Source organism: Leucoraja erinacea, chromosome 6, assembly GCF_028641065.1.
Source record: "Leucoraja erinacea ecotype New England chromosome 6, Leri_hhj_1, whole genome shotgun sequence".
Classification (NCBI taxonomy): domain Eukaryota; kingdom Metazoa; phylum Chordata; class Chondrichthyes; order Rajiformes; family Rajidae; genus Leucoraja; species Leucoraja erinaceus.
Genome location: NC_073382.1, coordinates 87,320,152 through 87,345,883, shown reverse-complemented (window position 1 = coordinate 87,345,883; position 25,732 = coordinate 87,320,152). Strand labels below are relative to the sequence as shown.

The window sequence follows — 25,732 nt, the reverse complement described above, 5'->3', positions numbered from 1 at the left end:
TGGGCCTGTCCCACGGGCAATTTTTTTAGGCTGTCACCGGTGGTTCTTGGGGTGTTGCTGCTATGGTCATGCGTAGTCTCCTCAGTTGCCCTAGGGTTGTAACGTCTTTCTGGTCGCCGCTGGATATTCGACATGTTCAAACATTTTTGGCGACAATGGCGGCCGTGGGTTTGACGCCAATGAGCGTAGTTGACGTAGGTGCTGGCGTAGGTTGTCGCCAGGATGTCATAGATTGTCCCCAAGTGACGTAGGTGCTCACTGGTGAATTCGCCGGCAGTTGCCTAAAAAAATCGCCTCAGTGCGACAGGCCCATTAGTCAAACTAGCGGTGTGTATGACCGAGAGTGGCTGTGCCAATATTATCTGCAGCCCTCAATAGCAATGTTGTTCTATTGAATGGCAAAAACGGGAAAGCAGACTATTATCTAAATGGTGGCCGATTGGGAAAAGGGGAGATGCAGCGAGACCTGGGTGTCATGGTACACCAGTCATTGAAGGTAGGCATGCAGGTGCAGCATGCAGTGAAGAAAGCGAATGGTATGTTAGCTTTCATTGCAAAAGGATTTGAGTATAGGAGCAGGGAGGTTCTACTGCAGTTGTGCAGGGTCTTGGTGAGACCACACCTGGAGTATTGCGTACAGTTTTGGTCTCCAAATCTGAGGAAGGACATTATTGCCATAGAGGGAGTGCAGAGACGGTTCACCAGACTGATTCCTGGGATGTCAGGACTGTCTTATGAAGAAAGACTGGATAGACTTGGTTTATACTCTCTAGAATTTAGGAGATTGAGAGGGGATCTTATTAAAACTTATAAAATTCTTAAGGGGTTGGACAGGCTAGATGCAGGAAGATTGTTCCCGATGTTAGGGAAGTCCAGGACAAGGGGTCACAGCTTAAGGATAAGGGGGAAATCCTTTAAAACCGAGATGAGAAGAACTTTTTTCACACAGAGAGTGGTGAATCTCTGGAACTCTCTGCCACAGAGGGTGTTGAGGCCAGTTCATTGGCTATATTTAAGAGGGAGTTAGATGTGGCCCTTGTGGCTAAGGGGATCGGGGGTATGGAGAGAAGGCAGGTACGGGATACTGAGTTGGATGATCAGCCATGATCATATTGAATGGCGGTGCAGGCTCGAAGGGCCGAATGGCCTACTCCTGCACCTAATTTCTATGTTTCTATGTTCTGTATGTAGCCCAGTCCATCACACAGACCAGACTCCCCACCATTGACTCCATCTACACTTCACGTTGCCTTGGAAAAGCAGCCAACACAATCAAAGACACAAACTGCAGGAGTATCTCAGTGGGTCCGGACAACGTGGATAGGTGATGTTTAGGGTCATAGAAACGTAGAAAATAGGTGCAGGAGTAGGCCATTCAGCCCTTCAAGTATGCACCGCCATTCAATATGATCATGGTTGATCATCCAACTCAATATCCTGTACCTGCCTTCTCTCCATACCCCCTGATCCCTTTAGCCACAAGGGCCACATCTAACTCCCTCTTAAATATAGCCAATCAACTGACCTCAACTACAAGTTTTTCTTCATCTGTCCTAAATGGCCTACTCCTTATTCTTAAACTGTGACCCCTGGTTCTGGACTCCCCCAACATTGGGAACATTTTTCCTGCATCTAGCCTTTCCAATCCCTTAAGAATTTTATATGATTCTATAATAATATTCCCGCTCATCCTTCTAAATTCCAGTGAATATAAGCCCAGTCGACCCATTTTTTCATCATATGTCAGGCCTGCCATCCCGGGAATTAACCTGGTGATCCTAACCTTCTGTGGCAGAGAATTCCAGAGATTCACCCTGTGTGAAAAATGTTTTCCTCACCTCGGTCCTAAAAGATTTCCCCCTTATCCTTAAACGGTGACCCCTTGTTCTGGACTTCCCCAACGTCGGGAACAATCTTCCTGCATCTAGCCTGTCAAACCCCTTAAGAATGTTGTAAGTTTCTATAAGATCCCCCCTCAATCTTCTAAATTCTAGCGAGTACAAGCCAACTCAGGACCCTTCTTCAGACTAAAGATGTCTGTGTGAAAAAGGATCCCGACCTGAAATGTCATCTCATCCATGTTCTTCGGGGATGCTGCATGGGCCGCTTAGTTACTCCACTTTGCATTTTTTTTTGTAAACCAGCATCTGCAGTTGCTAGTTTCTACATAATCAAAGTCTTGTCCGTTCTCGGTCATTCCTTCTTCTCCTGGCTCCTGTTGGGGCAAAAGGCACAGCACCTTCAGACACAGGGACAGCTTCACAACTCACAAACCACAGCAGCTTTGTTGCTTACAAGCACAACAGATTTAATCAGTTTCTCACAATAGACAATAGGTGCAGGAGTAGGCCATTCGGCCCTTCGAGGCAGCACTGCCATTCAATGTGATCATGGCTGATCATCCCCAGTCTGAAGAAGGGTTTCGGCCCGAAACGTTGCCCATCTCCTTCGCTCCATCGATGGTGCTGCTCCCGCTGAGTTTCTCCCATCTTTTTTGTGTATCCCCAATCAGTACTCCGTTCCTACCTTCTCCCCATATTCCCTGACTCCGCTATCTTTCACAGCCCTATCTAGCTCTCTCTTGAGATTATCCAGAAAACCGGCCTCTGAGGCAGAGAATTCTACAGACTCACAACTCTCTGTGTGAAAAAGTGTTTCCTCATCTCTTCTAAATGGCTTACCCCTCATACTTAAACTGTGGCCCCTGGACTCCCCCAACATCGGGAACATGTTTCCTGCCTCTAGCCTGTCCAAACCCTTAATAGACATAGACAATAGGTGCAGGAGTAGGCCATTTGGCCCTTCGAACCAGCACCGCCATTCAATGTGATCATGGCTGATCATCCCCAATCAGTACCCCGTTCCTGCCTTCTCCCCATATCCCCTGACTCCGCTATCTTTAAGAGCCCTATCTAACTCTCTCTTGAAAGTATCCAGAGAACCAGCATCCACCGCCCTCTGAGGCAGAGAATTCCACAGACTCACCACTCTCTGTGAGAAAAAGTGTTTCCTCGTCTCCGTTCTAATTGGCTTACTCCTTATTCTTAAACTGTGTGTGACCCCTGGTTCTGGACTCCCACAACATCAGGAACATGTTTCCTGCCTCTAGCGTGTCCAAACCCTTAATAATCTTTTCTGTTTCAATGAGATCCCCTCTCATCCTTCTAAACTCCAGAGTGTACAAGCCCAGCTGCTCCATTCTCTTAGCAACAAAGACAATAGTCACAGGCTGTTCCTTGAAGCTTTCATAGCCCTCTGAGTTATATGGGAGCGAGGATGCAGAGTATCTGGGAGAGTGGATGCAGAGCTCAGGAAATAACATCAAGGTCCGGAAAGCTCTCACATGGAAAGCCCTCAATAACACGGGGAAAATCTGGACATCTCGGATGTCTAAGGGTCTCAAACTGAGATTCTTCCATGCAGCCGTAGAGATCATATTATTGTATGGGTGTGAGGCTCGAGCACTGTCCAAGCAGGATGGTACCTGCACTCGAATACTCAGAAAAGTTAAAAACTTCATGAACATTGACCTCCAATTCCAGTGTAGTCCTTGCTTTCTCCCTCCATACCCTTCCCTTCCCAGCTCTCCCACAGCCCACTGTCTCCACCTCTTCCTTTCTTCTTCCCTCCCCCCCCACCCCCACCCCCACATCAGTCTGAAGGAGGGTCTCGACCTGAAACGTCACCTATCAGATTCTGGGAAAAAGGCAAGGCCAACAGTCTTAATCCACTAACTAGTTTCAGTTCATAAGCAACAGGAGCAGAATTAGGCCATTCGGCCCATCAAGTCTACTCCGCCATTCAATCATGGCTGATCTATCTCTTCCTCCTAACCCCATTCTCCTGCCTTCTCCCTGTGATCTGGTCCCATTTCAGAGGTTCCCCCTCATGTTACCTCTAAACTTTTGTCCCTTAATTCTCAAGTCATGTCCTCTTGTTTGAATCTTCCCTACTCTCAGTCGGTAAAGCTTATCCACGTCAACTCTGTCTATCCCTCTCATCATTTTAAAGACCTCTATCAAGTCCACCCTTAACCATCTGCACTCCAAAGAAAGATACCTAACTTGTTCAACCTTTCTCTGTAACTTAGTTGCTGAAACCCAGGCAACATTCTAGTAAATCTCCTCTGTACTCTCTCTATTTTGTTGACATCTTTCCTATAATTTGGCGACCAAAATTGTACACCATACTACAGAATTGGCCTCACCAATGCCTTGTACAATTTTAACATTACATCCCAACTTCTATAATCAATGCTCTGATTTATAAAGGCCAGCACACCAAAAGCTTTTTTTACCACCCTATCTACATGAGATTCCACCTTCAGGGAACTATGCACAGTTATTCCCGAGATCCCTCTGTTCAACTGCATTCATCAATTCGCTACCATTTACCATTTACGTCCTATTTTGATTTGTCCTGCCAAGACGTAGCACCTCACACTTATCAGCATTAAACTCCACCTGCCATCTTTCAGCCCACTCTTCTAAATGGCCTAAATCTCTCTGCAGACTTTGAAAATCTACTTCACTATCCACCTATCTTAGTATCATCTGCATACTTACTAATCCAATTTACCACACCATCATCCAGATCATTGATGTATATGGCAAACAACAGTGGACCCAACCCAGATCCCTGAGGCACCCCACTAGTCACCGGCCTCCAACCTGACAAACAGCCATCCACCTTTACTCTCTGGCATCTCCCATTCAGCCACTGTTGAATCCATCTTGCTACTCCACCATTAATACCCAACAATTGAACCTTTTTAACCAACCATCCATGTGGAACCTTATGAGAGGCCTTACTGAAGTCCATATAGACACCATCCACCGCTTTGCCCTCATCAATTTCCCTAGTAACCTCTTCAAACAATTCAAGAAGATTAGTCAAACACTATCTTCCAGGCACAAATCCATGTTGACTGTTCCTAATCAGACCCTGTTTATCCAGATGCTTATATATATTACCCCTAAGTATCTTTTTCATTAATTTTCCCATCACTGAAGTCAAACTAACAGGTCTTTAATTGCTAGGTTTACTCTTAGACCCCTTTTTAAACAATGGAACAACATGCGCAGTACGCCAATCCTCCGGCACCATTCTCGTTTCTAGTGACATTTGAAATATTTCTGTCATAGCCCCTGCTATTTCTACACTAACTTCCCTCAATGTCCTAGGGAATATCCTGTCCGGACCTGGAGACTTATCCACTTTTATATTTTTCAAAAGTGTCAGTACTTCTTTTTGATCCTCATAGTTTCCATAGCTACTCTACTTGTTTCCCTTACCTTACATAATTCAATATCCTTCTCCTTGGTGAATACCGAAGAAAAGAAATTGTTCAATATCTCCCCCATCTCTTTTGGCTCTGCATAGCTGCATATCTTGGATAGCTGTCCACTCTGACTCCCTAATGGACCAATTTTATCCCTCGTTATCCTTTTGCTATTAATATAGCTGTAGAAACCCTTTGGATTTACTTTCATCTTACTTGCCAAAGCAACCTCATATCTTCTTTTAGCTTTTCTAATTTCTTTCTTAAGATTCTTTTTACATTCTTTATACTCCTCAAGCACCTCATTTACTCCATGCTGCCTACAGTTATTGTAGATCTCTCTCTTTTTCCGAACCAAGTGTCCAATTTCCCTTGTAAATCATGGCCCTTTCCAATTATTACTTTTTCAGGGCCTGTCCTTTTCCTTTTCCAATCCACAGCTTGTGGTCGATAAACACAATTCAATTCAATTGCTGTGGAATTCCCAGCTGTTTAATTTCATCAATTAATCTCCATATATTTTGGTCCATTATTTCAAATCAAGCCAATTATGAATACCAAATCTGGGGACAATTTTCTTTACACCTTGATAATAGTAGCCGCTTTATTATCAAGGGTTGGATAAATTATGATCCTCCGATCAAGTACATCGACTCTGACAACAAGTATCCACTCCCCTGGTACTTCTCTAACCCAATGATCAACTCTTTCTTCTCTAGCAACTCTTCTCTAGGTGGTTAGCCTTGACTTCCTGAAGGGAAGCTTTGTCCTCTGCACCTCCTCATTCCATATTCTTCATTCCTCTACGTCATCTCTCCCGTTCTCTAGATATTCATTCATGTTCTACAATCCTCTGCCAAGTTCTGTTCTTCCCTTCATGACTGCTACCAATCCTTCCCAACTCTGGCTGGCTGTCTGGGGGTGAGACAATAAAAATAGAATAGAATAGAATAGAACGCCTTTTATTGTCATTCAAACAACTTGGTTTGAACGAAATTGCATTTTCTACACTCAACATTACAAAAAAATCCAAGACACACACTTAACACAATTTACACAAACATCCATCACAGTGGATCTCCAACGCCTCCTCACTGATGGAAAGCAAAGTTTTATCTCTTCCCTTTGTTCCTCTCCCGCGGTCCAGCAGTCCAACTGCAGCGTTGAGGTGACTGGGGCTCACGATGTTAAAGCCCCCGGTGGGCAATGGTAAGTATCGTGGCCGTTTAAGCCGCGCCGGGCGATGTTAGGCCCCGCATCCGAGTCACTTAACCCCGCGATTCCAGCGGGGGAAGTTGCTGTTGCGGGATCTCTGAAAAGCGGTCTCCCACCAGGGACCCGCGAGCTCCCTATGTTCCTGTCCACCGGACCTCCGGCCGGAGCCTCCGAGGCTCCGAAGTCGGGTCGCAGCGGCGCGCCACCACGGCTCTTCCCGTTCCAAAACCAGCCAGCTCTGCGATGGCAAGTCCGCAGGCTCCGCGACTGGAGCCCTCAGCTTGGTTCCGGTTGGAGGCCACCGCCGGCTCCACGATGTTAGGCCCAACGACATCGGAGACCCGACAGGGAAAAAGTTGGGCCTCCCTGTACAGGGAAGAGATTAACGGTTTCCCCCACCCCAACCCCCACATGTACACAGCTAAAAACATAATAAAACCTAGAATCAACACATACATTTATGAGACAAAAATTAAAAAAAAGACAGACGGACTACAGTCGAGCCGCTGCCGTTAGGCACCGCCACACCAAATACCAGGTTAATCCTCAAATTTCAAATACTTCTAAGCTGTATCCCATCACCCATTTCCAAATCCCAAATTTCAAAGTCCTGAAATGTTCTGAATGTTGTCAATTTATTCCTAACAGCCAAATTTAGGCACAAAGTAAGTGTCCCCGAACCACAGAGGAGTGTTCATTCCCAGTTTTCCTTCTTTCATTCTTTTTAGTTGGAGCTTGCCTCAATTGTCTCTAGAGGCTGTCAATATTTCTTTAAATTCCTGAAAGCCCTGTCTCACGGTGCGAGCTGACCCACGAGGTACCCCGAGTGAAAGACTCGTGGTTGTGTACGAGTTTCCAAGTGCATGATCAAGATTTTAACCGAGTTCCCACGTGTGTGTATAAGTTTGCCGTTTACTTCTCATTTCCGCCATGTGTCAAGTTCCACCCCCGAGTTACCAAGTTCCTCTCCCGAATGAACCTCCCGCTCAGCGAAACTCTCCCGCGCCTGTGTCCGACGCTCCTTCTAACCACAAAATGTGTTATTCTCCTGTGCAACATTTAAAGAAAGAATAGTGAATTCAATATGTCATGGAGCACTAGTTTAAAACACCCATTGGTCCGGCAATGCTAATGCTTCGAATTAAAGGAGTCTTACCTGTTCACTCTTGCTTCCAGGCTGCAGTTTTACAACTTTAATTCTCTACACTTGTAACACCTGGTACCGGACTAGCTATTGTGTGTAAACGTTACACGGTAGAATGATAAATATTACTATCAGCCCTAAGTTTCAAGAAAGCGCGGGGAACTAGATGGATTACCCGACCCTGATTCTCAAATACTAGAGGGCACAGGATTACACAATACACAATACACAATACAATTTATTTGTCACTTGAACCTCATAGAGGCTCAAATGAAATGTTGTTTCTGCAGTCATACACACAAGAAAAAAAGACCCAAGACACAACACAATTTACACAGACATCCATCACAGCGCATCTCCTCCTCGCTGTGATGGAAGGCAAAAAAACATTATCTCTCCCCTGCACTCCCCATTCCCCTCCCGATGTCAGAGTCAAAGCCCCCGGCGGGCGATGGCAATTGTCCCGCGGCCATTAACGCCACGCCGGGTGATGCAAGGCCGCGCTCCGGGTCTTGTTGTTGGAGCCCCCGGCGGGCGCTAGCAAAGTCCCGCAGCCGTTGAAGCCACGCTGGGACGATGTCAGGCCCCGTTCCAGGTCATCCTCGACCCCGCGACTCGGGCGGGTGAAGTCGCCATTGCAGAAGTCTCGAAAAGCGGTCTCCCAGCAGGGACCCGCGGGCTCCCGGTGTTACCGTCTACCAGACCTGCGGTAAGCCTCCGAATCCCCGGGGGTCGGGTCACAGCAGCGCGCCACCACCGCTCCTCCCGCTCCGGACTCGGCCAGCTCCGTGATGGTGAGTAGCTCCGCAGCTCCGTGACTGGAGCCCCAGGTCGTTCCTGCTGGAGGCTGCTCCACGTTGCAGTCCCAATGACAACGGAGACCCGACAGGGAAAAGGTCGGGTTCTCCGTGCAGGGGAAAGATTTTAAAAGTTTCCCCCCCCCCCCCCCCCCACACACACACACACCCCATCAAAAAATAAAATAAAAACTACATTAAAACGGGACAAAAAATAACAAAAAGACAAACGGACTGCAGAGGCCGCTGTGACGTGAGTCATGCCGCCCACCGGATTAAGATGCGAGACCCTGAGTGTTTTCCACACGTTGGAGTGGGCGTCTGGATTCTACTGCCAGGGAATGTGATGCAAGCAGACGCAATATCAACTTTTAAGAGGCATTTAGACCAACACAGCGGGCAGGGAGTAGAGGCTCATGTGCAGGCAGGTAGGGTACATTTAGATTGGCATCATAATGGTACAGACATTATGGGCTGAAGGGCCTCTTTCTGCGCTGTACTGTTCTTTATAACAGTGCCCCGGTAAATGTAAAAAGAATGTGCGGGACACGGAACCAGGTGAATTTCTAAAGCAGGAACGGGTGCCCCAGCGAGTAGGAAGGGGACGCAGGGATGAGGCCCCAGCGTGTGTCCGGGTCGTCCTCCGCTGGGGGCCACAGGTGCTGCCTTCCAAATGGCATTAGTTTGCAAAGCGCGTGTATCCCGTTGCCCCTCTTCTCTTTCAACAGAGTCCGACGGAGAACTGTCAAGATATCCAGATAGTGGATTATCACCATTTTACAAATCCCTAAAGTCTATATCATCCATCCAGATATCTGTAATCGAACATTAGAAGACAGCGGCACCTGCAACAGATCACGTCCACAAAGTCTGCATTCCAGAGATCAGAGCAAACGTATTACCTTTACCTTTCAAGTTGGGCTTAAAAAAACGAGTTTGACCTCTTAATTCACCAGTTGGAGTTGAGACTATCATAGAAACGTAGAAACATAGAAACAAAGAAACATAGAAATGAGGTGCAGGAGTAGGCTATTCGGCCCTTCGAGCCTGCACCGCCATTCAATATGATCATGGCTGATCATCCAACTCAGTATCCCGTACCTGCCTTCTCTCCATACCCCCTGATCCCCTTAGCCACAAGGGCACATCTAACTCCCTCTTAAATATAGCCAATGAACTGGCCTGAACTACCCTCTGTGGCAGAGAGTTCCAGAGATTCACCACTCTCTGTGTGAAAAAAGTTCTTCTCATCTCGGTTTTAAAGGATTTCCCCCTTATCCTTAAGCTGTGACCCCTTGTCCTGGACTTCCCTAACATCGGGAACAATCTTCCTGCATCTAGCCTGTCCAACCCCTTAAGAATTTTGTAAGTTTTTATAAGATCCCCTCTCAATCTTCTAAATTCTAGAGAGTATAAACCAAGTCTATCCAGTCTTTCTTTATAAGACAGTCCTGACATCCCAGGAATCAGTCTGGTGAACCGTCTCTGGCACTCCCTCTATGGCAATAATGTCCTTCCTCAGATTTGGAGACCAAAACTGTACGCAATACTCCAGGTGTGGTCTCACCAAGACCCTGTACAACTGCAGTAGAACCTCCCTGCTCCTATACTCAAATCCTTTTGCAATGAAAGCTAACATACCATTCGCTTTCTTTACTGCCTGCTGCACCTGCATGCCTACTTTCAATGACTGGTGTACCATGACACCTAGGTCTCGCTGTATCTCCCCCTTTCCCAATCGGCCACCATTTAGATAATAGTCTGCTTTCCCGTTTTTGCCACCAAAATGGATAACCTCACATTTATCCACATTATACTGCATCTGCCAAACATTTGCCCACTCACCCAGCCTATCCAAGTCACCTTGCAGTCTCCTAGCATCCTCCTCACAGCTAACACTGCCCCCCAGCTTAGTGTCATCCGCAAACTTGGAGATGTTGCCTTCAATTCCCTCATATCCTTATAATAAGCAAAACTTGCACTGGAAGGATAGTTGACTAAATGGACACTTACTCCCATCCACTGACATTAACTCCTGCCATGTTATTACCAATGGTTTCAAGACGTCTATTACGTGTCCTACCATTATGGTCCTCGACATACTTCAGTTCCCTAACCCTAGAAACATTACTCTCGCATATCTAAAGTAAATTTTATTAAACGCTAACTTTCTAATAATCGTAACGATGAACAATTTAGTGTTAGGGATATCAAGGCACAATTACGAACCCTGCAGGACAAAAGATCATCACCAACACTAATTGGAAGATGTAATATATCTTTTACAAACCTTCTGGAAACGTCATCCAAACTTGGCGACGTGTTTTGCCAAACCTCGTCCAAGGTTAAAGGATAAAATAGATATATCACGAGCTGTTTAGCAAGCTTAGCTTTCTCATTAGGTTTAAGCCTGGTCTTGTCTACCCAGATGACTAATTGCACTGGGCTCTCGCTAAATCTTCCGATCCGGTCAATCCTCGCACCCAGATATTCTGTCAAAAGATCCCGCTCTATGAACGCTAATGCTGCCTGCCCGCTGAGTTAAAGAGTTCCCACGGTAGACTCACGAGACACTAAGGTAAACGCACGGGCCACTACATTCTTAAAACGAGTTTAATGTTTCAATTTTTAACTTCAGCAGTACATTTGACTCATGGAAAACTTTAAACATGTTTGAATTTTTGTAAGAGTTTAACAAGTTTGATGGGTACCTGCCGTTAGCGCCACGAGTCGCTAAGTTGTGTCCACGCGTTCCGACATTACCGCTACGTTAATTGTACGTAGTTACCACGAGTTAAATTTGTTTTAAACTCGGGGTACCTCGTGGGTCAACTCGCATCGTGAGACAGTGGTTTTCATTTGAATAATGCAACATTTACCCGGGAATCCAAACAAACCTGCCAGGGGCTCAACACTTTAATCAACCTACAAACAGCAGGGTAATTGTCTAGGATAGTGTTAATGTGCAGGGATCGCTGGTCGGCGCGGACTCGTGGCCAAAGGGCCTGTTTCCGCGCTGAACTAATCTAAACTGTTTTAAATGCATAAGCAAATAAAATAGATAACTTAGAACAGTACAGGCCATGATCAGGCACTTTATCTGATCACCACCATCATGAAGTGGGACTATAGACTCCTCCTTCAGGGCACGGCAACTTTATGCAGAATCTTCAAACTACATCATGATGAAACTTTATCTTTCCCCAATCCCAGAACGTTTGTGCTGTAATCAAATTTCATTCATTTGCACATCAGTTCCCCCGGGGTGGCAGGTGTAGAGCAAAAAGCATATTAGCACCACGATCTGTGTTATAATTATAAAGTGTGTGAATTATTCTATTCCAGGCAGTAAATACCATAGTTAATGTTCCACCAGTTTGTTGATCCTGCATCTGGAAATTCATATTCTTATTCGCAGGAATTCATTTGACTCATGAAGCTAAATAAAGGAGTCAGTGGTACCAATTTCCAGTGACGTAGACTCTAACTTTACATTCAGGATATCGTCTACGCTAACCTCATCCCCCAACCTTTCCTGTACCCCCACCCCCATTCATACCCCACTCACACATTCATTTCTCCCATTATCCTGACCCTCTTCCATCACCCCAGTTCCCCCACCCCTTCCTTTTGCCGATATCCCTCCCTCTGGCTTTACATTTTACTATTCCTTCCTTCCTTATCTGCCCATTTTGTCTCGGTTTCATCTCGAGCTTTTGTCACTTACTCCATCCATCTGCGTATCACCCCTCTCAGCTGTATCCACCTATCACTTAGAAACATAGATAATAGGTGCAGGAGTAGGCCATTCGGCCCTTCGAGCCTGCACCGCCATTCTCCTATCCCTTAGTGGGCTTTCTGTCCCATTAATTCTGGTGTCTTTCTTAACTTTTCCTATACTCTCTTTCCCTTTAACTTCATCCTTGTATTTCCAATTTGTCTCCTCCACCCCCACACCACTATTTAGTTTAAGCCCACCTATCTAGCAGTGACAAAGCTGCCTGAATGCCTGTTAGGGCGGGGGATCATCCTGTTAAGATTATGAAGTGAGTAAGCATTGAGCTGAGCTGAGTGCATAGATCTTTGTGCAAAAGGAGAATGGTTATTTGTAGGGAAACAAAATGAATCAGTTGTTTGCACCAAGAATACGAGCAATCACGGTAGAAGCTAGAGACAAAAGGAATTCTAGAATGGGTCTACGTATCTCTGCAATCTGATTGGCTAAAAGTCGCTGCTGTACCATGAATTTACATAGAAACATAGAAAATAGGTGCAGGAGTAGGCCATTCGGCCCTTCGAACCTGCACCGCCATTCAATATGATCATGGCTGATCATCCAACTCAGTATCCTGTACCTGCCTTTTCTCCATACCGCCTGATCCCTTTAGCCACAAGGGCCACATCTAACCCTCTTAAATATAGCCAATGAACTGGCCTCAACTCCCTTCTGTGGCAGAGAATTCCACAGATTCACCACTCTCTGTCTAAAAAATGATTTTCTCATCTCGGTCCTAAAAGATTTCCCTCTTATCCTTAAGCTGTGACCCCTAGTTCTGGACTTCCCCAACATCGGGAATAATCTTCCTGCATCTAGCCTGTCCAACCCCTAAAGAATTTTGTAAGTTTCTATAAGATCCCCCCTCAATCTTCTAAATTCTAGCGAGTACAAGCCAAGTCTATCCAGTCTTTCTTCATATGAAAGTCCTGACATCCCAGGAATCAGTCTGGTATCAGTGCCCTGGGATGGTTCAGGTCCTATCTGGCAGACAGAACCATGCGTGTAAGCCTTGCTGGCTTTGAATCCTCCTCCGCTCCCTTGGCATATGGGGTTCCACAGGGCTCAATTTTAGGGCCCCTGCTCTTCTCTCTATACCTACTTCCTCTGGGCTCAATTTTAAGAAGACATGGCATCTCCTTTCACTTTTACGCAGATGATAGCCAGTTGTACATGCCACTCAGGAAAGAAGATAATTATTCCCTAAAATCACTTCTGTCTTGTCTTGAGGACATTAAGTCCTGGATGGCCTTAAACTTTCTGGGACTTAATGAAAAAAAGACAGAGGTGATTTTGTTTGGCCCCAATGGCTGCCGTGAACCTCCCTTTGTTGACTTGGGTCCACTGGCATTGTCTATAAAGCCAACAGTTTTAAACCTGGGTTTTAGGATGGACGGTGATTTTAAACTAGATAAACAAATAGGCGCAGTGGTTAAGTCCAGCTTCTTTCACCTAAGGAAGCTGGCAAAGGTGAAGCCCATTCTCGAGCGGCAGCATTTTGAAACAGTAATCCATGCCTTTATTACATCTAGGCTGGATTACTGTAACGCACTCTACTCTGGAGTCGCACGAGCTTCATTGGCTTGTCTCCAGTTGGTTCAAAATGCTGCCGCTCGCCTCTTAACTGGAACTCGAAAGAGGGAGCACATTACGCCAATTTTGGCCTCCTTTCACTGGCTCCCAGTGCACTTTCGAGTTCATTTTAAAATTATTTTATTTGTTTTTAAATCGTTGAATGGGCTCGCCCCGCCTTACCTCTCTGAGCTGCTCCACCCATACGCTCCTGCCCGGTGCCTCAGGTCAGCTGATCAGCTGCTCCTTGAGGTACCAAGGTCTAAGCGGAAGCTCAGAGGGGATAGAACCTTTTCTGTTGCTGCCCCGGCACTCTGGAACACCTTGCCGCTGCAGATCAGACAGGCCCCTTCACTGTCCATCTTTAAATCCTCCCTAAAAACTCATTTTTATTCTCTGGCTTTCGACACTGGCTGAGACATTGCTCCTGTTTTTAGTGCTTTTAATGTCTTTTAGTTTTTACTGTTTTATAGTCCTTTGTTTTACGGTTTTTAATGGTTTGTAATAACTTCTTGTCCATGAGTTCTCATGTACAGCACTTTGTGGCAACTGCAGTTGTTTAAAGTGCTTTATAAATAAAGTTATTATTATTATTATACATCCCAGGAATCAGTCTGGTCAACTTGCCAGGCTCTGTCCCTCTGTTTCCTTGCTTTCACCCCCCTACTCCATCATTCTTAAGAAGGTTCCCGAAAGGTCGCCTAGCCATGTCCTCCGATGCTGCCTGGCCCGCTGGGTTACTGCACCACTTTGTGTTTTGTGCAAGATTCCAGCATCTGCCGTACACAGATGATGCACAGGTCTGAGTGTGTCATAGAAACATAGAAACATAGAAAGTAGGTGCGAGAGCAGACCACCAGGTCCATCGAGCCCGCACCGCCATTCGCTCATGGCTGAACACTAAACAGACACACCCACAAACAGTAGACACAAGACACAGAACACAAGAAACTACCCTCCCCTTTATACCACTATCACCCCTCTCCACCCCAAGAACCTCGTGATCTCCTGGGGGAGGCAAAAAACCGGATAAAAACCCAGGTCCAATTCGGGAAAAAAATCCGGGAAATTCCTCTCCGACCCCAATCTAGGCGATCGACACTTGTCCAGGAGATCACTCAGGTCTTACTATACTAACCATACCTAGGTCCATATCCCTGCCCTCTCCCCGTAGCCCCTTATCCCCTTGGCAGCTAAAAAACCATCTATTTTAGTCTTAAATATATTTAAAGTTTCTGCTTCCACTGCTCCCTGGGGCAGTGAATTCCATAAATTAACCACCCTCTGGGTGAAGAAGTTCTTCCTCATCTCAGTTTTAAAAGAGCCCCCCCTTATTCTGCAACTATGTCCCCTAGTTCTAGTTTCCCCGATCATTGGGAACATCCTCGGGGCATCCACCCGATCAAGGCCCCTCACGATCTTATATGTTTCAATGAGATCGCCTCTCATTCTTCTAAACTCCAAAGAGTAGAGTTCCAGCCTACTTAACCTTTCCTCATATGTCAATCCCCTCATTGCAGGAATTAATCTTGTAAACCTTCGCTGCACTGCCTCCAGGGCTAGTACATCCTTTCTTAAGTATGGACCCCAGAACTGTACACAGTATTCCAAATGTGGTCTCACTAATACTGTGTACAGCTGCAGCAAGACCTCCGTGTTTTTATACTCAATCCCCCTAGCAATAAAGGCCAAAACTCCATTGGCCTTCCTGATTGCTTGCTGCACCTGCATACTAACTTTCAGTGATTCATGTACTAATACCCCTAGATCCCTTTGCGTTGCATTACAACGCAGCTCCTCCTCATTTAGAAAATAACTTGCCCTATCATTTTTTTTTTTCCCAAAGTGAATGACTTCACATTTATTAGTATTAAATTTCATCTGCCAAGTTGTTGCACACTCACCTAGCTTATCTATATCCTTTTGCAGACTCTTCCTATCCTCCTCATCCCCTACTTTTCCTCCCATTTTTGTATCGTCCGCAAATTTTGATATATTACACTTGGTTCCCTCCTCCAAATCATTTATATAAATTGTGAACAACTGGGGTCCCAGCACCGACCCTTGCGGAACCCCGCTAGTTACCGGTTGCCATCCCGAGTATGAACCATTTATCCCCACTCTCTGCTTCCTATTTGTTAGCCAATCCTCTACCCATGCTAATATATTACCCCCAATCCCATAATTTTTTATTTTTAGCAATAGTCTCTTATGTGGCACCTTGTCAAAAGCCTTTTGAAAGTCCAAGTATACCACATCCACCGGTTCCCCTTTATCCACCCGGGTTGTTACTTCCTCAAAGAATTCGAGCAGATTCGTTAAACAGGACTTCCCCTTCACAAAACCATGCTGGTTCTGTCCGATGAAGTCATGTTTATCCAAGTGCCCCGTTAGTGTTTCTTTAATAATTGTCTCTAACATTTTACCCACCACCGATGTTAGACTAACCGGTCTATAGTTACCCGCCTTCTGTTTACTTCCTTTTTTAAATATAGGTGTTACATTGGCCATTTTCCAATCCACTGGGACCGTTCCTGCCTCCAGGGAGTTTTGGAAAATTATCACCAATGCATCCACAATCCCCACCGCTATCTCCCTCAAGACCCTTGGATGTAATCCATCAGGCCCAGGGGATTTATCCTCCTTCAGTCTCATTAATTTCCCTAATACCACCTCCTTGGTGATCTTAATAGTATTTAGCTCCTCCATTCCTACCGCCCCCTGTTTTATCCAGCGTTGGAATATTTTTTGTGTCTTCTATGGTGAAGACTGATACAAAATACTCGTTTAATGCCTTTGCCATTTCCATGTTCCCCACCAACAACTCTCCAGCCTCACCCTCCAATGGACCAACGTTCACCTTAGCCACCCTTTTTCTTTTTATATAGCTATAAAAACTCTTACTATTAGTTTTTATGTTGTTCGCTAAATTCCTTTCATAGTCTATTTTCCCCGTCTTAATTAATCTCTTAGTTATTTTTTTGCTGACCTTTAAATGCTTCCCAATCCTCTACCCTCCCACTATCTCTGGCTACCTTATATGCCCTTGCCTTCAGCCGAATACTATCCTTTATAGTTTTACTGAGCCATGGCTGACTGTTCTTACCCTTACCCCTTTTTTTTCTTCATAGGAATAAATTTTTCTTGAAGGTTATACAGTATACCCTTAAACGTACACCACTGCTCATGTACCGTCTTATTCTTGAGTCTGCTATCCCAGTCAACTTTGATCAGCTCAGTCCTCATACCTTCATAATCCCCCTTATTTAGACTAAGCACCCTAGCCTGAGTTTCAACCTGCTCCCCTTCTATTTGAATATGGAATTCGACCATATTGTGGTCACTTGTTCCCAACGAGTCCCTAACTATGACATTTTTAATTAATCCTGCTTCATTACACAGGACCAGATCCAAGATTGCCTCCCCCCTTGTCGGTTCTGTGACATACTGTTCTAGGAACCCGTCTCTAATACATTCTATAAACTCTTCCTCTAGTCTACCCTGCCCAGTTTGGTTTGCCCAATTAATATGAAAATTGAAGTCCCCCATGATTACAGCAGTTCCCTTTTCTACATGCGTCAACTATTTGCAGATTTATGTTCTGACTAACAGCGTCACAGCTATTTGGAGGTCTATAAATTACACCCACTAGTGTTTTTTTCCCCTTATTATTCTCTATCTGTACCCAAGCTGTTTCACTATCCTGATCCTTCAACGCAATATCCTTCCTCTCTATTGCCGTTATTCCCTCCCTTATTAAAAGGGCCACCCCTCCTCCCTTTCTTTCCTGTCTATCTTTCCTAATTGTCGAGTACCCCTCTATATTTAACTCCCAGTCCTGATCACCTTGCAGCCATGTCTCCGTAATGGCCACGATATCATAACTATATCATGTGTCGGTAGGAATTGTGTGCACAAGGTAACTTTGGAATGGTTTAAACACATGAGGCACATGAGAGGGAGTACAGAGAAGGTTCACCAGACTGATTCCTGGGATGGCAGGACTTTCATGTGAAGAAAGACTGGATAGACTCGGTTTGTACTCGCTAGAATTTAGAAGATTGAGGGGGGATCTTATAGAAACTTACAAAATTATTAAGGGGTTGGACAGGCTAGATGCAGGAAGATTATTCCCGATGTTGGGGAAGTCCAGAACTAGGGGTCACAGCTTAAGGATAAGAGGGAAGTCTTTTAGGACCGAGATGAGAAAATCATTTTTTAGACAGAGAGTGGTGAATCTGTGGAATTCTCTGCCACAGAATGTAGTTGAGGCCAGTTCATTGGCTATATTTAAGAGGGAGTTAGATGTGGCCCTTGTGGCTAAAGGGATCAGGGGGTATGGAGAGAAGGCAGGTACAGGATACTGAGTTGGATGATCAGCCATGATCATATTGAATGGCGGTGCAGGCTTGAAGGGCCGAATGGCCTACTCCTGCACCTATTTTCCATGTAAATTCATGGTACAGCAGCGACTTTTAGCCAATCAGATTGCAGAGATACGTAGACCCATTCTAGAATTCCTTTTGTCTCTAGCTTCTACCGTGATTGCTCGTATTCTTGGTGCAAACAACTGATTCATTTTGTTTCCCTACAAATAACCATTCTCCTTTTCCACAAAGATCTATGCACTCAGCTCAGCTCAATGCTTATTCACTTCATAATCTTAACAGGTTGGTTCCCCGCCCTAACAGGCATTCAGGCAGCTTTGTCACTGCTAGATAGGTGGGCTTAAACTAAATAGTGGTGTGGGGGGGAAGGAGACAAATTGGAAATACAAGGATGAAGTTAAAGGGAAAGAGAGTATAGGAAAAGTTAAGAAAGACACCAGAATGAATGGGACAGAAAGCCCATGGAGGGATAGGAGAGTATGGCCAGGTGTAATAGGAATCGATGTAAAAGGTGAGGTGAGTAATGGATTAAAAGTATTACATATGAATGCGCGAAGTATAAGTAGTAAAGTAGATGAGCTTGAGGCTCAGTTGGAGATTGGTAGATATGACATTGTGGGGATTACAGAGACATATCTGCAGGTGTATCGGGACTGGGAACTGAATATTCAGGGTTATACATCCTATAGAAAGGACAGGCAGGTGGGCAGAGGAGGGGGAGAGGGGTAGCTCTGCTGGTGAGGGATGGAATTCAGTCCCTTGTGAGGGGTGACAGGGACTAACGATGTAGAGTCGCTGTGGATAGAGTTGAGGAATTGTAACGGTAAGAAGACACTAATGGGAGTTATCTACAGGCCCCCAAACAGTAGCCTGGATATAGGGTGTAAGTTGCAGCACGAGTTAAAACTGGCATGTAACAAAAGTAATGCCACTGTCGTTATGGGAGATTTCAATATGCAGGTAGACTGGGAAAATCAGGTTGGTTCTGGACCCCAAGAAAGAGAGTTTGTAGAGTGCCTTCGAGATGGATTCTTAGAGCAACTTGTACTGGAGCCGACCAGAGAAAAGGCAATTCTGGATTTAGTGTTGTCCAATGAACCAGGGAACTCAAGGTAAAGGAAGCGCTAGGAGGTAGTGACCATAATATATGTTTCAATCTGCAATTTGAGAGGGAGATGGTTAAATCAGAAGTGTTACTGTTGCAGTTGAGCAAATTGGACTATGGAAAGGTGTATAACACAGCAAAGAGTAGCGGGAAGCCAGGGGGTTGGGAAACGTTCAAAGGACAACAGTAGGTGACAGAAAGGGCAATATGGGGTGAAAAGATGAAGTACAAGGGTAAGCTGGCCAAGAATATAACAAAGGATAGTAAAAGCTTCTTTAGGTATGTTAAGAGAAAAAGATTAGTAAAGACAAATGTGGGTCCCTTGAAGGCAGAAACAGGTGAAATTATTATGGGCAACAAGGAAATGGCAGAAGAGTTGAACAGGTACTTTGGTTCTGTCTTCACTCAGGAAGACACAAACAATCTCCCAGATGTACTGGAGGACAGGGGATCTAGGGAGACAGAGGAACTGAAAGAAATTTGCATTAGGCGAGGAATAGTATTGGGTAGGCTGATGGGACTGAAGAATGATAAATCCCTAGGGCCTGATGGTCTGCATCCCAGGGTCCTCAAGGAGGTGGCTCTAGAAATAGTGGACACATTGGTGATCATTTTCCTATGTTCTATAAATTCAGGATCAGTTCCTGTGGATTGGAGGGTAGCTAATGTTATCCCACTTTTCAAGAAAGGAGCGAGAGAGAAAACGGACCAGTTAGCCTGACATCGGTGGTGGGGAAGATGCTGGAGTCAAATAATAACGGCGCATTTGGATAGCAGTAAAAGGATTAGTCCAAGTCAGCATGGATTTATGAAGAGGAAATCCTGCTTGATTAATCTTCTGGAATTTTTTGAAGATGTGACAAGTAAAATGGATGAAGCCAGTGTATGTAGTGTATCAGGACTTTCAGAAAGCCTTTGATAAGGTCCCACACAGGAGATTAGTGGGCAGAATTAGAGCACATGGTATTGGGGGTAGAGTATTGACATGGATAGAGAACTGGTTGGCAGACAGGAAACAAAGAGTTGGAATAAACAAGTCCCTGTCAGAATGGCAGGGAGTGGCAAGTGGAGTGCCACAAGGCTCAGTGCTGGGGCTGCAACACTTTACAATATATATTAATGATTTAGATGATGGAATTAAAAGTAACACGAGCAAATCTGCAGCTTACATAAAGCTGGGTGGCAGTGTGAACTGCGAAGAGGATGATGGAAGGTTGCAGGGTGACTTGGACAGGTTGAGTGAGTGGGCAGATAGATGGCAGATGCATTATAATGTAGATAAATGTGAGGTTATCCACTTTGGCGGCAAGAGCAAGGAGGCAGATTATTATCTCAATGGTGTCAGATTAGGAAAAAGGGAAGTGCAACGAGACCTGGGTGTCCTTGTGCACCAGTCACTGAAACTAAACATGCAGGTACAGCAGACAGTGAAGAAAGCTAATGCCATGTTGGCCTTCATAACGAGAGGATTTGAGTATAGGAGCAAAGAGGTCCTTCTGCAGTTGTACAGGGCCCTGGTGAGACCACACCTGGAGTATTGTGTGCAGTTTTGGTCTCCTAATTTGAGGAACGACTTTCTTGCTGTTGAGGCAGCGCAGCATAGGTTCACAAGGTTAATCCCTGGGATGGCGGGACTGTCATATGAGGAAAGATTGGAAAGACTAGGCTTGTATTCACAGGAATTTAGGAGGATGAGAGGGTATATTATAGAAAAGTATAAAATTATAAAAGGACTGGACAAGCTAGATGCAGGAAAAATGTTCCCAATGCTGGGGGAGTCCAGAACCAGGGGCCATAGTCTAAGAATAAAGGGGAGGCCATTTAAAATTGAGACGAGAAAAAACTTTTTCACCCAGAGAGATGTGTATCAGTGGAATTCTCTGCCACAGAGGGCAGTGGAGGCCAATTCACTGGATAATTTAGAAGAGAGTTAGATAGAGCTCTAGGGGCTAGCGGAATCAAAGGACATGGGGAGAAGGCAGGCACGGGTTATTGATTGTGGATGATCAGCCATGAATGGCAGTGCAGGCTAGAAGGGCCAAATGGCCTCCTCCTGTACCTATTTTCTATAATCAAGAGTCAAGAGAGTCAAGTCAAGAGAGTTTTATTGTCATGTGTCCCAGTTAGAACAATGAAATTCTTGCTTGCAGCAGCACAACACAATATGTAAACATAGTACACTGTAAACAGTATAATAAACGAGAAAAAAGTTCAATGTGTATATGTACACATACTCACAAATACACCTATATATACGCACACACACAAAAACCCATATAAAAGTGGAATAATAGTGGGGTTGGACAGGCTAGATGCAGGAAGATTGTTCCCGATGTTGGGGAAGTCCAGGGCAAGGGGTCACAGCTTAAGGATAAGGGGGAAATCCTTTAAAACCGAGATGAGAAGAACTTTTTTCACACAGAGAGTGGTGAATCTCTGGAACTCTCTGCCACAGAGGGTAGTTGAGGCCAGTTCATTGGCTATATTTAAGAGGGAGTTAGATGTGGCCCCTTGTGGCTAAGGGGATCAGGGGGTATGGAGAGAAGGCAGGTACGGGATACTGAGTTGGATGATCAGCCATGATCATATTGAATGGCGGTGCAGGCTCGAAGGGCCGAATGGCCTACTCCTGCACCTAATTTCTATGTTTCTATGTAATAACAATATTAGTCTGTGTGGTCTATAATTTTCATTAATTTCCAGGTTAGCATGCTGTCACTAAATTAACCTCTTATTTATTTGCCAAATTAGGATATCCTTTGCCTATATTTTTCATTGATGTATTTTGAACTTATGTGTGCACCAAGGACCTAAGGTTCTGCTCCTTAGTGAGTGCACTCTCATTTTCTGTAGCACGTACAGGCAGCAGTAATGATTTCCATGTGTGTCTCACTTTTACTGTACATCTGCATATCATTAATGGTGTGTGGTTTCACATTTTTTCACTTGCGGATAGCTCTAACCAAACATTTTAAGGCTTGACAGTTTTTAACTGAATAAGAGCTGGCTCGTTGGTCTAGGGGTATGATTCTCGCTTAGGGTGCGAGAGGTCCCGGGTTCAAATCCCGGACGAGCCCTCCTTTTAGGAAAGCACAGTGGCGCAGCCGAGTAGCTGCTACCTCGGATACAGTGTGTGGGAAACTTGCACATTCATTATCCCGTTGATGGCGTTGGTTTCTTCTGGGAGTTCCGGATATTTCCCACATCCCGAAGACGTGTGAGTTTGCAGGTTAATTGTCTGTAAATTTCCCCTCGTGTGGATTAGATAGTGGGAAAACATAGAACTAGTGTTAGGGTGGAGTCTGGATGGCCTTTTTGCCCTGTGGTCTTTTTCAATCAATCAATGTGGTACCATTTTAGTGAAGAAAGGTTGCAACCTGAAACATCATCTGTCCATGTTGTCCAAGGGTGCGGCCTGGCCCGCTGAGTTACTCCAGCACTGTATATAGGGTGATTTCACCAAATGTCAAATGAGCGTAGATCCCCCCTCACGTGACCGAAAAATTTAACTGGAGGACATATGTCACTTCGGTACATGTTAGTGAATGGGGAAACACGCACTTTCACACCCGTTAAAGACATGGAAAACGGCCGATTTTTGAGCTGCAAATTTCTATGCTAGCCGGGGTGACCGTGAAGCACAGCGACCTAAATTTTCAGGCAAAAAAAAAGATAGAAAGTAAGGTAATTACAAGAGGGAACTGAAGGTGGAAAAACAGCGGAAGTGAACAGCAGACATTTGCCGTGGAGATTTAAAGGTCCAATCGGGAATTATCGCGTTTGATCGCTGAATTTCATCAAAAGGCATTATTGACATATTATATACGCTCATTTGACATTTGGTGAAATCGCCCTATAAAATGATGAGAGGCGTAGATATGATAGTCAGTCAGGGCCATTTACCAGAATGAAAATGTCCAACACTAGGGAGCATAGCTATAAGGGAGAGGGGGAAAATATAATGGAGATGTGTGGGTCAACATTTATGCACAGAGGGTGATGGATCGTATTGCCAGGGTTGGTGGTGGAGGCAGATATGATAGTGGCGTTTAAGAAGCTTTTAGATAGGCACATGGATTGGCAGGGCATGGAAGGGTATGGATCACTTGCATGAAGATGAGATCACTTCTGCTAGGCATCGTGTTCTGCACAAACATTGTGGGCTGAAGGGCCCATCTCATAGTCTCATGTGCCGTACTGTTATATGTTCTATGTTCACTCTGTGTCTTCATTTTAGTTCAGGTTCTCCTTTCAAACCAGCTGGGTCCAATGGTGTGCAGTCAGATCTAGAAACATAGAAGATAGGTGCAGGAGTAGGCCATTCGGCCCTTCAAGCCAACACCGCCATTCAATGTGATCATGGCTGGTCATCCACAATCAGTACCCCGTTCCTGCCTTCTCTCCATATCCCTTGAATCCTCTAGCCCGAAGAGCTCTATTAACCCTCTTTAGAATGCATCCAGTGAATTGCCTTCACTGCCTTCTGAGGCAGATAATTCCATAAATTCACAACACACTGGGCGAAAATGTTTTTCATCATCTCAGTTCTAAATGGCCTACCCCTTATTCTTAATGGCTCCTGGTTCTGGACTCCCCCAAAATCAGGAACATGTTTCCTGCATCTAGCTTGTCCAATCCTTTAATTATTTTCTTTCTTTCTATCTATCTATCTATCTATCTATCTATCTATCTATCTATCTATCTATCTATCTATCTATCTATCTATCTATCTATCTATCTGTCTATCTGTCTATCTGTCTATCTGTCTATCTATCTATCTATCTATCTATCTATCTATCTATCTATCTATCTATCTATCTATCTATCTATCTATCTATCTATCTACTAAAACTCTCATCTTGACCACTTCCAGTCTACTTTGCAATTAAATTTGCACAAAAATGATCCCCCATAGCGCCACGATTTTTCGACACCTTACTCACCGTTCTCCTCTGCCGCAAGTCAAATAAGTTTTGTTCCGATCGGTGAAATAGTACAAAAGTTATGAAGGTTTAAAAATCATAATAATCGCCTCTTCCGGAACCCGCTGTCAATAACATGGCGAGTAGAATAAAAAGCTGAAGGGGCACACTGTGTTGAGCAGCCTGCTTCTGCGGCGACCAGCATGACCATCAGGAAGCTGATGAGTTGAACCGGAAGCCTCTGAGTGAAGCCGGAGTGGGACTGAATTCTGCTGCGTGAGGCCGAAAGCTGAAGATGTGGGGTGAGCAGAGTGTGAAACCCCCCCCCCCTCCCCACCTTCCCCCCTCCCCCCAGCTGCTAACCGCACCCCCCCCCCCTCGCTGCTTCCCCAGTCCCCCCTCCTACTCTCCACCCCCATCCCCCCTCCTCTCTCCCCTCTCCCCCCCCCCCTCTCCCTCCCTCTCTCTCCCCCCTAACTCCCTCTCTCCCCCCCTCTCCTCCTCCCTCTCTCTCTCTCCCCGCCACCGCCCACCCTCTCCCCCCCCCCCCCATATCCTTGTGAACCGACGCTGCACTCCCTCAATAGCAACAATGCCCTTCCTCAAATTAAGAGACCAAAATTACACACAATACTCCAGGTGTGGTCTCGCCAGGGCCCTGTACAACTGCTGAAGGACCTCTTTGCTCCTATAGTCAAATAATTATGAAGGCCAACACGCCATTAGCTTTCTTCACTGCCTGCAGTACCTGCATGCTTACTTTCAGAGACTGATATACAAGGACACCCAGGTCTCTTTGTACTTCCCCTTTTCCTAATCTGACACCACACAGATAATAACCTCACATTTATCCACATTATACTGCATCTGCCATGTATCTGCCCACTCACCCAACCTATCCAAATCACCGTACATCCTCATAGCATCCTCTTCACAGTTCACACTGCCACCCAGCTTCGTGTCATCTGCAATTTTGCTAATGTTACTTTTAATTCCTTCATCTAAATCATTCATATATATTGTAAATAGCTGCGGTCCCAGCAGCGAGCCTTGTGGCACCCCATCAGTCACGGCCTGCCATTCTGAAAGTGATCCATTAATCCCTTATTCTTTGTGTCCTGTTTGCCAACCAATTTTCTATCCATGTCAATACCCTACCCCCAATGACATGTGCTCTAATTTTGCCCAAGGGGAAGTACAACGAGACCTGGGTGTCCTTGTATATCAGTCTCTGAAAGTAAGCATGCAGGTACTGCAGGCAGTGAAGAGGTCCTGTGTGGGACCTTATCCAAGGCTTTCTGAAAGTCCAGACGCGCTACATCCACTGGCTCTCCCTTGTCCATTTTACAGCCTCAAAACTTGTTAAATCTCCGACATCACATCAAAAGTGTTTCTTCGTCGAAAGATTGTAAAGTCCATCAATTGATTCCAAAGTCCATCTTCAAATAGTTTAATATTCATGTTAAAACCGTGTTTGATTTAAATTTGACCATACCATATTCACTGCTGCCAGTTTGTTTATTTTGTTCACAC

The 25,732-nt window shown here is 45.1% G+C and overlaps 1 non-coding gene across 1 annotated transcript; it reads left to right on the top strand.

Moving 5' to 3' along the window:
- Window positions 1-22,282: 22,282 nt before the first annotated feature.
- trnap-agg (transfer RNA proline (anticodon AGG)) lies at window positions 22,283-22,354 on the top strand. Its single transcript has one exon. It is a non-coding gene; the product is annotated as a tRNA-Pro (tRNA).
- Window positions 22,355-25,732: the final 3,378 nt, after the last annotated feature.